Raw genomic sequence first — 14,395 nt, 5'->3', positions numbered from 1 at the left:
TCTTTTGCTGGTAGAAACATATGGTGAACACGCTCCGTCGATTAGAACACGTGAGACATGGTTTCGACTATTTAAACCTGGTGATTTCAATGTGAAAGACAGCGCGCGCTCTGGTAGACCACAAAAGTGCGAATACTCTTGAAGTCCGGCAAAACCGTTAATGCACAACGCTATCGCCAACAAATGATTAGTTTAAATCATGCATTGATCGAAAGACGGCCGGAATGGGCCAGAAGACATGGCAAAGTGATTTTGTTACACGACAATGCATCGTCTCACACAGCAAACCGGTGAAAGACTCCTTGAAATCGCTTGAATGAAACATCATTCCGCACCCGCCGTACTTCCCCGACCTGGCCCCATCTGTCACCTCTTCCCATCAATGGAGCACGCGCTCACAGAGCACCACTTCAGCAATATTGAGGAAGTTGGAAAATGGCTCGACGAATAGTTTGCCGCAAAACACAAGCAGTTTTTCTGGCATGGTATTCATAACTTACCTGAAAGATGGGCGAAGTGTGCAGAAGCCAATGGCCAATATTTTGAATAAACAAAAAATGAATTTCCATTGAAAATTACGAGTTTTCTTTACCATAAAATCCGGCAATAACTTATGAATACATCTGATAGGTATTTGTGTGGGTGAATCGCGTGAAATGAATGTTACGTTTGCATTTCACATAAGTGTTTTATAAGGTGGAAATTTGTGCGTACTTAAATGCATATTTCACCACTTTTTGCAGGATAGTTGCTTGCTTGTATTGGTGATGTAAATCCGATCTCTAGTAATCACGTGGACCTCGAACCAGCCCTCAGGTCCAGTAAAAATCCTTGACCTGGCCGGAAATCGCTACCACTAAACCGCAGGACTGGCTCCATTTTTACTTCCGTTACAGGAAATTATCTGTCAATTAGATCTTAAATACAGAACAAAAGAAACACACCTTCTCCCTTGCCACTGATAGCTGAGACAATTCAACAATTGCATGCGTCATTTTGGCAGTAGAGGCGATCACGAAAGACGCGTTAAACGACTCCGAACTAATCAAGTTCAATGGCAACACGATTCAGAGCCTTCGTAGAAAACACTGCCGTAACAGGGCCATTATGATCGTAAGGAATAATAACTACATAAAACTATTGATACCGCGTTTTTTATTAGACCTTACAGAGCAGTTAATGCATTTTTTATCTTTAGCTGTGTGAGGCACACACGAAAATGTACTCTTTAGTACGTCTGAAGCTCGGTCACGAAATATTAGAAAAGTCATCACGCCACTCCATTATCCGCATGTCACCTGCCTGGGTTCTTCGTTTCTCAAGGCTCTGAATTGTTTGTATGTACCACGAGAATTTACAATTACCGCAGTTATCTGCCATGCACAGATTAAGCAACACCGCCTCGCAAAGCCCATTTGAGTTCACCCGCGAAGCGATCTGATTGGCTAACTTCAGCACATGATGAAATGAGGAGCAACCAATCAAAACGTGTAATGTCCAATAATACAAATTTTTCAGGAGTGAAAACTGATCTCCTAAAGTATTCAATAAAATATAATGCAGTTTTCACAGTTAGTTCCTTATCGAATTAGATGTCATGTTGCAAAAGATCAATAAGTTATTGGGGATGTTAGAAAGTTAATTTATATAGCCTACGTTTTGATCTGTTTTATCGGACACTATGTGATTTGATGAGTTTACTGTATTTATCATAATTTGATCACATTAATTTTAATACCTGCTAATTATAACTTAGATAATTAGATTTTCTATCATTTCAAATTTACAGTACCTACTTAGGACACCATGCAGTAGAAGAAGAAATTCAACGATTACTGAAACTACAGGGTGATCACAAAGTCCCATTACCCCCTATGTATGACATAGATCGTGTTTTCTATGTATTACACTGATGTTAATGAATTGTTGTTTCTTATTGTTGTAGGTGTTGATATACATCTAAATCATGGCGGATGAGTCCACTTACACCATGGAGGTACGGATCGTAATGAGCACGTGGGCTCACGAACGACCGCATACAGGAAAGTCAATGAGAGATTTTCAGCATGATTTCACTGTTAGGTTTCAGAAACCTTCCCCAACAAAACCAACAGTTTTACGGTGGGAGAGAAAGCTCTTTGCAACTGGTTCCATAAAAGATAAGCCTCGCTCAGGACGACCTTCAACACGACTGAAAGTCCTGATCTCTCAACCTGTGATAATGCACTTTGGGGGTCCATTAAACAGCAGGTTGTTGCTACACGTTACGAGACAGTTGACAAACTTAAGGATGCTGTTCGATGTGTATTTACTACCATCACGCCAGCAATGTTGAGGAGAATTTCACATCGTATATGGAGGAGAATCATACTCTGTTATGGGAACGATGGTGTACACACAGACACCGTGGAATAAATAATAACGAATAGTCACACCACCTCAAAGTTGTCCTCTGCCATGATCCCACAACAATAAGACACAACAATTCATTACCATCTATGTAATGGGACTTTGTGATCACCCTGTACTGTGTAAAAACTATTTCAGTACAGTATAATTTGTTATAGGCAGGATGTTATTGTCTAGAATAGGCTACACTTATTGCATTTTATGAAAGGAAAGTAAAATGAAAATATGTCATTGGTGGACATAATACGTTCTGATTCAGTCAACCGAGTGGGCAATATACGATTTGTTTTGACCATTCACTTTCAGGATATTATTTCAATGTTACAATATACAGATAGATAAAATCTGAATGTGGTAATATGTAGAGCAGACATCATCAGGTAGTTGCTCTAGGGAGCCCGTGTTTACTTGCTCCGCTCTGGACGGCTGTTTGTCACGTGACAAGAGAGCAGTGGACAGGCGGGTTGCGTACCGTGGTCGTACTGTACTTGCCGCTCGGAAATGTTACCATATAAACAACAGCTTTAATAATAATAATAATAATAATAATAATAATAATAATAATAATAATAATAATAATAATAATAATAATAATAATAATAATTTGGAGCATGTATCATGTGAGACGAACAGGACACAGATTACAGAGTATAACAGGACAAGAACATTATTCATTGACAATAGAAATGTACAGCAGGCTGCAATATTTCCTGAATAAATACATTTTCACGATTAACTGAAGCTTTGGGACACGTACATACATTTATCGAAAGAAAATACCATTTATGTGATTTGTACATATTCTTTGCACTCTCGTTAACATACGTTTCAATATATGTATGGCATTTATGACTATGACAACAAATTAAACACATAAACTGAAACATATCAGTGTACTCCTCCTTCACAGGACCTTTGGGCTCGTTTAGTTAGCAGTGTACCAATGTTTGGTACTATCGCTTGCACACTGGCAAGTCGCAAAACACATTTCAAGTTTTCTTCGGTGAGCCTACTTCTGTGTCTAGATTTACAAATCTTCATTAATGAAAACATATGTTCACATAAATAAGTTAATCCGAAGGTACTTACAGTATGAGCATTAAATGTGTACACTCTATGAAATCTCTCCCGTGGAAAACGAACGTAAAATTCAGTCAAACTATTGTCCGACTCGTTGGCTGAATGGTCAGCGTACTGGCCTTCGGTTCAGAGGGTCCCGGGTTCGATTCCCGGCCGGGTCGGGGATTTTAATCGCTTCTGATTAATTCTTCTGGCTCGGGGACTGGGTGTATATGTCCGTCCCAACACTCTTCTCATCATATTCAGACAACATACTACACTACCAACCACCACAGAAACACGCAATAGTGCTTACATCCCTCCATAGAGGGTTGGCGTCAGGAAGGGCATCCGGCCGTAAAACAGGGCCAAATCCACATGTGCGACGCAGTTCGCACCCGCGACCCCACAGGTGTGGGAAAAGCGGCAGGAAAAGAAAAAGAAGAAGAAGAAGTAATGTGTATATATTATGTAAATAAAACAGTGCACACTATTGACAGCATCTCGTGTATGCTTCTTTGTGAATACCATAACCTTAATTAAGGTCACGGCCACTACCTTCCCAGTCCTAACCGTTTCCCATCCTTGCGTCACCGATAAGCTTCGATGTGTTAGTGCAAAGCCTCTCAAACGCCCAAAATCTCACGCCTGCAAACCGAGGTGCAGAGGTTCTGTGTACAGTGGAACGGTCCGACTCCTTTTGTCTCGGGGCGACTCGGCTAAGCTCGGCTTAACTCTGCTCGGATGGTGGAGCGCTAAAGTGCAAGTGAGGAATGGGGAGGGAGGCATAGGGAAAGAGAGAGACACTGCCACTGCTTAACATCCAGGAGTGAAGATCTGCACTCTGGTCAACCTAGCGGAGTCGTTTTTTTTGCACCATGCGCTGCACAATGCACCGCTGCATGCCTTCGGAGAGGCCCTGGGATAGATGCTATTTGCTTTACGTCGCACCGACACAGATAGGTCTTACGGCGACAATGGGATAGGAAGGACCTAGGAAGGAAGCGGCCGTGGCCTTAATTAAGGTGCAGCCCCAGCATTTGCCTGGTGTGAAAATGGGAAACCACGGAAAACCATCTTCAGGGCTACCGACAGTGGGGTTCGAACCCACTATCTGCCGATTACTGGATCTGGGAGAGATGAAAATGATGAGCCTGGCACAAGCGAATGGAAGCAATGCCAGGACTCAGCTAAGATCCCCGTGGTCATCAACCCACCCTTCTAAGCTAAGAGGCCCTGTGGACGCCCATAAATAAGTGTGTGTTCAGCCTAATCTCTACAGGCCATACATCAACCGAACAGGAGTCGCCTTAGTAATTCAAGGCCATTAAAGTGCTGAGTCAACCACTGGCGTGAAAATAGGCTGCTATCATTGGGGTTCAAAGCCACTATCTCCCGAATGCAAGCTCGCAGGCGCGTCACCCAAGTAGTGGTGGTGGTGGTGATGGTGGTGGTCAGAAAAGAACAAGAGTTGACCAAGGGAGGTCGGATAAGATAGATGAAAGTGAGCAGCATGCCACAAATAAATGGAAGCAATGTCAGGACTCAGCTAAGAGCCCCAAGTTCAGAGCCCCTAGGGCCCCTTTTAGTCACCTCTTATGGCAGGCAGGGGATACCGTGAGTGTTATTCTACCGCTTCCACCCACAGGATATACGTCACCCAAACTGTGTAGTCAGCTCGCTGTGGCAATATTTCGTATACTATGCGCTGTAAGACTTCAACTGTTGCGACGGCAACAGATGAGCCAGTCTATATAGAACTGTACATTTCCTTCTGCCTTGTTCTATGTTTTCTTTCATTGTCCCTCGCCTTCCATCTTTAAAACGTTTCGCAAGCGACTGTTGGACTTGCAGCACTAATAATCGATACCAATAACGATATTTATTCTAATCCGTTCACCTGTACCATACTCGAAGACAGATAACGGCGTATAATTATTATTCTACCCCGCGAACTGGCCGTGCGGTTAGGTATGCGCAGCTGAGAGTTTGCATTCGGGAGACAGTGGGTTCGAACCCCACTGTCGGCAGCCCTGAAGGTGGTTTTCAATGTTTCCCATTTTCAGACCAGCTAAATGCTGGGGCTGAACCTTAATTTAAGGCCACGGGCGCTTCCTTCCCACTCCCGGCTCTTTCCTCTCCCAACCGTCGCCATAAGATGTGTCTGTGTCGGTGCGACATAAAGCAGACTGTTGGTAATTATCTGTTACGAAAAAAATATATATATATATGGATATTTTTGAACTAAGTGTTTCTATGTCCGGCCCCCGCGGTGTAGGGGGCAACGTGTCACCCGGCGGTCCCTGGTTCGATTCCCGGCCGGGTCAGGGGTTTTTAATTGTAAATGATTAATATCCCTGGCCTGGAGACTGGGTGTTTGTGTAGCCCTTAACGTTCCTTTCCTCACATGTGGTGCACATAGGGGCAAAAGATCTTCATACGTCGACTCCACGAACAAATAGCTATTTCTTATGAGACTTAACAGTCTATCAGTTACTTCGATTTTTATACGATGAAAGCATGTATCAAAAAGAGAAAAAATATTATTTTTTTCTGGAAACGACTCGTGTTGACATAAAAACCCTTTGCTATATACTCGAATTTCTGGTATCTTCCCGGTCAACAGGGCTAGATATCCACGTGGTTTTATACCTTTTAAAAATAGCCGCGTCAACAATCACCACCATCACCAGTAAGAGGTTAGAATGCAAACTAATTTGGTTATTAGTAAGGTTCGAATGTTAAGGGGAAGTCATTTTTCCCTGAGCTCATTTTAGTCGAAATCTGAAATATAAATGCATGATGGGCCCTTAACCCAGTTTAAAGCAATTTTATGTTTGTAGGCCCTATATATGCATATTCCGGCCATTTCTGTTGTTTTGGTCATATTTTTCTCACTTTGGTGATGATGTTGTTTGAGTCATCAGTCCATAGACTGGTTTGATGCAGATCTCCATGCCACTCTATCCTGTGCTAACCTCACTCGCCTCTACACGTCTACACGCCGCGGTAAGAGATTTCGAGTGTCAGACAAGGTTACCTGCCAGATACGACCGTGCCGCATGCGACCCATCAATCACTTACAATTGATCTGCATTAAGGGCTGTCACCAAGTGGCAGATTGCTTATAAGTAGCTAACTTGGCCTTTTCTAAAATAAAGGTCTGACACCGTGGTTAGCAGGTTCGAGTGCCGTTGGTCGAAAGAAAAATATAATAATGTTTCTGGCTTTACGTCCCAGTAACTACTTTTATGGTTTAAGAAGACGCCGAGGTGCCGGAATTTAGTCCCGCAGGACTTATTTTACGTGCCAGTAAATCCACCGACACAAAGCTCACGTATTTGAGCACCTTCAAATACCACCGGACAGAGCCAAGATCGAACCTGCCAAGTTGGAGTCGGAAGACCAGCATCTCAACCGTCTGAGCCACTTAGCCTGGATGAAAAAAAAAATCACCATCAGAATGTTGGCCAGCAGGGTAGGAAAGTTGGTGGTAGACAGTTTCTAATCACTAGATTGCATGCCAAAAGCCTGGATTCAAATCCAAAACTTTTCGCAGCGTTCAAATGGAGTGAGGGGATATGATGCTGTTGATGGTGATTCGGCCGTCGGATGGCGACGTAAAGCATTGAGCAGACCCCTTGGTAATATTCGAGAGGAGTAGGCTACGTGCCGAAACCGGGTTTCATCTCTCCCTACTTCATTATCATAATCCCACATCCAGACGCGCAGGCCGCCCACGATAGTCAGGTAGAAAGACCTGCACCAGGCAAGCCGAACACGTCCTCGGACACTCCTGGTACTAATAGGACACGATAAGTAAGTAGGTCTAAGTCGTAAATAATTTCAGAGAATTAGGATATTTTCTTTTGCTAGTGGCATTACATCGCACCGACACAGATAGGTCTTAAGGCGACGATGGGATAGGAAAGGGCTAGGAATGGGAAGGAAGCGGACCTGGTCTTAAGTACATCCCCAGCATTTGCCTGGTGTGAAAATGGGAAACCACGCAAAACCATCTTCAGGGCTGCCGACAGTGGGATTCGAACCCACTATCTCCCGGATGCAAGCTCAGGGCCGCGTGCCTCTAACCCCATGGCCAACTCGCCCGGTGGGAAAAGACGTAAACGCATCACCATGTTTCGTGTTGTAAAACGAGTTTCCCCCAGAAGTGTTATGTAAAGTAGGGGCAGTAGCTGCTTATAGGATTTATTGAAATGACATTGCACTCTGTTTCGCTTACTTTATCTTGGGTGATGACATAACTTATCAAATGACAATTTGCTTGTCAACACCGGTCGCATCCGGCACCGTTACAGATTATGCGGTCGCTAGTGGCACGGGTCACATCTGGCACGCCACCCTTAAGGTGCGTTTTCCAAGGTGCGACTGTAGCCGCCACGGCGGCCAAAGCCGCAACTACTGGGGTCGCCATATACGTCACGTTGGCGACAGCAGCCGCAAGCGACGGGCACAGTAAGTGACAATACCTTAATTTGCCGGCTATCTTCAGATAGCGTCATGGGCACTAGGTCAGTTACCGTAGGCACGTCTTGTGCACGCATAAATATAATAATAAAAATAGTATGCAAATAATCTCGTATATGTTAACAAAATTGATACAGGGACATTCTCTTATCTATACAGGGGATTATTGTCGCTCGCCTGGTCGCCTGCGCTGCCAGCCTGTCCGTCCTAACCCATCGACGCCATAAAAGAACCGTGTGTGCCGGTGTGACGTAAGCCCAAAAAAAAAAAAGAAAAGGAAAGAGAAGCTTGCTCGGTTTACCCGCCTGGTAGCCATGACCGTTAAGGTGTCAACTCTGTCTGGTCTGATAATGTGGTTAGCCGATTCGAGTCCCGTTGGTGGAAGAAAATTCACCATCAGAATCTTGGGCGGTAGGATTATTTATTTATTTATTTATTTATTTATTTATTTATTTATTTATTTATTTATTTATTTATTTATTTATTTATTTAAATACAGTAAAATTTGCTCATAGCGGAATCTCAAGGGTCCACGATTTTTTTCCGAATTAGCCAAGTTTCCGCATTACACATAACATCGACATTTTTGCCTTAAAACATCAATCATGACTACTGCTACACAAAACACGATACAGTATACAGAAAGTGTAAATAGAGCTTATCAGAGTTTTATTGATGTACTTAGTACTGTAGCATACTAATTTGTTTATTATTATTATTATTATTATTATTATTATTATTATTATTATTATTATTATTATTATTATTATTATTATTATTATTATTATTATTATTATTATTATATACAGTATGTGTATCATTTCTACACTATCACAACACAACACTACCTACACGCTCCTTCGGTTTATTTTCACCACAACACTAACACAAAGGAACTTGTTATATCCTCTTTCTAGAACGCAGTTCTGAGCTGACTCCATTAATTCAAGAAGCGTGGAAGAGTTAAATGTCGTGGCGAATTGCACTGTTCGTGGATTCGAATCTTGATTTGATCTTCATCTTCTTGCTCGTCTCCTTCTTTCTTCTGCTCTTCTGTCTCGGCCTTTCTCATTATTAGAAAAGCTGTTGATGATTCGAAATTGTGAAGATGCTCATCACTTCGAATACAGTTCCTTGATTCGCAGAAAACGCTTCCAGCTTGACACTGGTCGGATATTGCCGATACGTTTTCAAGCGTTTCATTCGTTCCATCACTGTGCTCGCCTTTCCCTCACAGAAATCCCTGATGTCTGACAGTGAAGAAATAGAAAGGCAGGTGCTTGTCCAAACAACATGCTTCACTTTGTCCATACACTGACATTGATCATATCTGCGGGAGTAATGCACAAATATTGTACGTAGGACTACAAAAAGTGCGTAATATTTTCTGGATTGTATAGGCTGATTTTTAAAAATGATTTCATTATTCGTCTCTGTTTCCGCGTTGAGGATATTCCACATTATACAAAAGAAAAAGAAAAGAAAAAATCCGTGCTAGACAAGTTTCCGACGGACGAATCCTATCGACATCTTCATATATTCGCACTTCATGTGAACATTGCGGGGAGGTTTAGAATAGAATCCAGGCTTTTAGCACACATTCTAGTGATTAGAAATTGTATACCATTTCCTTTCCTACCCCGTGGCCATGGGTTTTAAAGCGTCAAGTCTATATGGTCTGACACCTTGGTTAGCCGGTTCGAATCCCGTTGGTCGAAAAATTTTCACCATCAGAATACTGGACAACATCGTAGGACAGGTGGTGGTGTTGGTATTATTCAACAGGAATAGGCTATGTGCCGGTACCTGGTTTCACCTTCTCCCTACCTCCTTATGATCATCATTCTACACGCAGAATCGCAGGTCACCCATAGGCATTAATTAGAAAGATCTTCACCAGGTGGTGGTTGTGGTGGTGGAGGCAACCACCCTCCTTTACTCTAACTAGAGAGAGAAAATGGAAGTGGTCCGGCACTTCGAAAAATGAAGTTATCGACCAAAGAAAGACAAGAGCCACGAAGGGCGTGAAAATGAAAGACTCCCTAGGCCTCGAGTGCTGCTGCTCATGATGATGATGATGATGATGATGATGATGATGATGATGATGACGATGATGCTTGTTTAAAGGGGCTAACATCGAGGTCATCCGCCCCCAATGGTACCAAATGAGGCGAAATGGAATGACAAATTTAAAATTCAAAATCCTCCACTGACCAGAATTCAAAACATGAGGACGAAGAATGGATAGATATGAACTTAAAACAATCAGTGGATCCGACCCGCAGTGCCTCACATTCACAGAAACTGACGTAAAACAATAGAATTACTGACCAAGGGACTGCTTCTGTAGCACAATACTGAATCGATGATGCTTTTAGTCTAAAGGGGTCCAAAATCCAAGTCATCGGCTCCTCATAATGGTACTTATCGTTAGAAAAGTAGAACCATGGTATTTGTCATGGTGCGGCACTAATCAAAAGTAGCGTAGACTCGCGGTATTCCACACAGTATGATACTACTCACAGGTAATGAAATTCGCACATGGAATACAGACTTATGGTGTTTCGCACACTGCGGCGCTATTTACGGGCAACCCAAACCTATGACGTTCCTCACAAAAGTGGACTAACCACAGGGACTCGCACTATCCCGGGGTGTTCCTTATATAGTGTGTACTAAGCATAGGCAAGGCAGAACCGTGGTGTCGCTAATCCCCTGGTGTTGCTCATTAGGGGTACGAATCACAGGTACTGCAGAAGCCGGCACCGTACTCTATTGCTACTAATCACAAACCTATTTGGTACCTAACATAGTGGCACTACGCGCAAGTAAAAGCGACCCATGGTGTTCCCCGCGTGGTGGTACGAATCACAAGTAGTCTCATGGTTCTAATTTGATCATCCCTTGGTCGCCCCTTTTAGTCGCCTCTTATGACAGGCAGAGGATACCGTGGGTGTATTCTCCGTCTGCGTCACCCACCCACAGGGGGTAGGCCTCAAGTGCATACGGTCGGGGTCGGAAAAGACTTGACGTAGGGAGGTCGGATAGGATAGATGAAAGTGAGGAGCCTGGCACAAGTAAGTGGAAGCAATGCCACAACTCAGCTAAGAATCCCGTGGTTGCCAACCCACGCTCCCAAGTTAAGAGCCCCTGGGCATTTCAGTCGCCTCCACGACATGCAGGGTATACCATGTGTGTTATTCTACCACCCCCCACCAACAGGGGGTCTTCACTAGGCAAGAGAACACGTCCACCGACAATCCCGGCACTAAAAGCCATACGATATAATAAACAAAATTAACCTACACCCGGTTGATTAGAGGTAATTTATTACTGGATTTTCACTATTATTACTTACAGTGGTATTTCAATGCAAGTATTGCTATCCCGTTAATAATAAATGTATTAAAACCTCCTTCTAAAATAGTAAACTCTGTACTTACTTTCCGTTCTTGAATCTGCCTGCAGTTGATGTCACGTCCGTTAGCCAGCGATCCTACAAGAGAAGGTGTCACCTAGATCTCAGCCCCCTGTAAACTGAACTACTGTCGGAACCGCAGATCACTGTAGTCCACCTGGCGTTACAAATCGGCACTAAAAAGGTAAGTTCATGTCCGCGATAAGCAGGAGATATTCAGAAGTAAAATATACGGTCTGCGCATCTGTCAAGGTCAAACTCATCAGAATAGTCTGTGGTCATAGCAATGCACTGATTACAGGAGAGAAAAAGAGAAAGAGAGGAAAGTAGCATATCGTACCTTCAACTGTGCCTGCTAAAGATATTGATAAGAGATTGAAAGCAGTAACCCTTTTTCCTTGCATCTTTCTCAGTTTCTTTGGGTCGCCACTTGGGAACTGCGCAGTTTCACGGCCGGATGGCCTTCCTGAGGTGACCGATATGCGGAGGGATCATTGTATGGAAGTGGACGATAACTAGCTCAGAAAGAAAGAGAATAGAAGATTTTGAAATATGGCGCTACAGAAGAATGCTGAAGGTGAGATAGATAGATCGAATCGCAAATGAAGAGATGCTGAATCGAATTGGTGAGAGGAGATCGATTTGGCTAAATTTGATGAGAAGAAGAGTTAATAATAATAATAATAATAATAATAATAATAATAATAATAATAATAATAATCGTATGGCCTCAGCTACCGTGTGCAGACATTTCAATTTGACGCCATCTGGCTGTCTGCTCGTCAATTTCGACGTTCCGTTTTACTCTAGGCCCCCACTAGATGGCAGACCGAGTAAACCGAAACTCTCTTGGGCGTCTATGGCTGAGATTTAATGAATTTTGTCGGGTAAACACCAAACGTGTCACCAGAGATTTTTTACATGCCGACATCGTACGACATGGAGTGTCGAATGGACTTTTTTCCGCCCTTCAAAAATCCGACTACCTCTGCCGGGTTTGAATCCACTATCTTGGGATCCGGAGGCCGACACTCTGCCGCTGATCCACAGAGGCAGCTAGAAGAAGAGATAGAATGATAGGACACATCTTAAGACACCCAGGACTTGTTCAGTTGGTTTTTGAAGGAAGTGTAGGCAGTAAGAATGGTAGGGGTAGACCAAGAGAGATTAGAGCAGATGTAGGATGCCATAGTTACATAGAAATGAAAATATTAGCACACGATAGGGTGGCATGAAGGGCTGCATCAAACCAGTCTATGGACGGATGATCCAAACAACACAACTATTGACTGCCTACATATTTCTTTGGTTTTCGGTGGTGTGGTAGGTTGTGTGTAGAAATGAAGGGAAGATATGAAAACGAACACACACACAGCCCCCGTACCAGAAGAATTAACCACACGCAATTAAAATCTCTGGGGTCTTCTGAACCGATACCAGTACGCTGACCAATAAGTAATAATAATAATAATAATAATAATAATAATAATAATAATACATAATATGGACATATTCTCAGAATGAGACATTGAATTGAATTGAATTGAATTTATTGATCATGATTTACATGCCACTGAGACTGAAAAGTCCCTTTATGCAGCGTCTTCTTATAATACAATGCAGATTTATGAAAACAGCAACTACATTGACCAAAAGAATAATTCAAAACCTTGCCCTATGGTGAAATTAAAAAACAATTGGATGCTCGAAGTTGGAAAAGATCTTCAGGAAACAGGCATCACAGACGGCATTGTATTAGACAGATCTAAGTTCAGGAAGTTGGTCGCCAATCACCGCTTTACACGCCATCCAAGGACTACCACCAACTAAACCTGGTCTGAAGATCACAAGAAAAGTCACAGCGAGAAGATGAACAGGAGAAGAAAAAGGCAACATCAACAGTTAAATAGGTTCAGTCGTGCTTCCTATAGTCGAGCATAACGAAGGAACAAGAAGAAGAAAAGGAGAAGAAGAATACAGTTCATACGCTCATCCATATTCTATAAAACCACATAGCTGATTGATTCATTCACTGATATTAATGTTTATCCACTTCCAGAGGAGCTATAGACATGAAATTTGGGAAACTTACAGCTTTCAGTCTCTAAACGACGGGAAAATTCCAAAGAGTTCAAATGTTTAATTTTACCCCCCTCCTCCACCCAAAAAATTCAAAATGTAAGTTGCAACTCTAAAGTCGGCAGAGACTTTTTCTTTGGAGTTTAATGTTGATAAACGGTAAGTCGGTTAGTTGCTTTACATCGCACCGAACAGATAGGTCTTATGGCGACGATGGGATAGAAAAGGGTCATGAGTTGGAAGGAAGCGCCCGTGACCTTAATTAAGGTAAACTTCCAGCATTTGCCTGGTGTGAAAATGGGAAACCATGGAAAACCATCTTCAGGGCTGCCGACAGTGGGATTCGAGCCCACTACTTCTCAGATGCGCCCCTAAACGCACGGCCAACTCGCTCGGTGTAAGTCGTATAAAAAAACGGATTGACCAGCAGTACCTCATTTTGAGACGTGTATAAATTTGGTCCTATGACTTTCAATTGGTTATGCCTTAGATAGAGCTAATTTGTTTGATGTTCGTCCGATTTTGTTATTTTCCACATAAATTATTCAATTGTGTTACATACACACTTATAGGACAGCTAGAATTATCAAGTTCAGCAAGTTCCATTAGCATGTCAAACTTTATGACTTTTAACTGCCCTATTAGTATGGGGAAACTAGAAGAATGTTTGCAAAATGTGCAAAAACTTAATCTCGCTCAATGTAGGGCATAACCGATGGAGATATCACAAAACGTCATAGGGCCAAACTTGCAGATCTGTCAAAATCCCATAATGCTGGTACATTCCATTTTTTTAATACATATACGACTCACCGTTTAGCCGAAATAAACCTAAAAACAAAGATCTACATTTTGATTTTAATGTTGCGTCCAAGATTTTAATTTGCTTCGGGGGTTACAAAAAAATTGTCTTTCTTCGGAACTGTAAGTTGTTAAGTTCAC

At 42.5% G+C, this 14,395-nt stretch overlaps 1 protein-coding gene across 2 annotated transcripts in view; it reads right to left on the bottom strand.

Annotated features, from left to right (window-relative positions):
* LOC136882149 (lysosomal alpha-mannosidase) overlaps positions 1-11,531 on the bottom strand; it is an 87,435-nt gene extending 75,904 nt beyond the window's left edge. For both annotated transcript variants that reach the window (XM_067154693.2, XM_067154695.2), the window contains exon 1: positions 11,400-11,531. The gene's annotated coding sequence lies outside the window, so the exon portion shown is untranslated. The remainder of the gene's footprint in view (positions 1-11,399) is intronic.
* Positions 11,532-14,395: the final 2,864 nt, after the last annotated feature.

The sequence above is a fragment of the Anabrus simplex genome, chromosome 10 (genome assembly GCF_040414725.1).
Source record: "Anabrus simplex isolate iqAnaSimp1 chromosome 10, ASM4041472v1, whole genome shotgun sequence".
In the NCBI taxonomy this organism is placed as follows: Eukaryota; Metazoa; Arthropoda; class Insecta; order Orthoptera; family Tettigoniidae; genus Anabrus; species Anabrus simplex.
The sequence above is the reverse complement of the archived record's forward strand: the minus strand, read 5'-3'. Positions and strand labels throughout refer to the sequence as shown.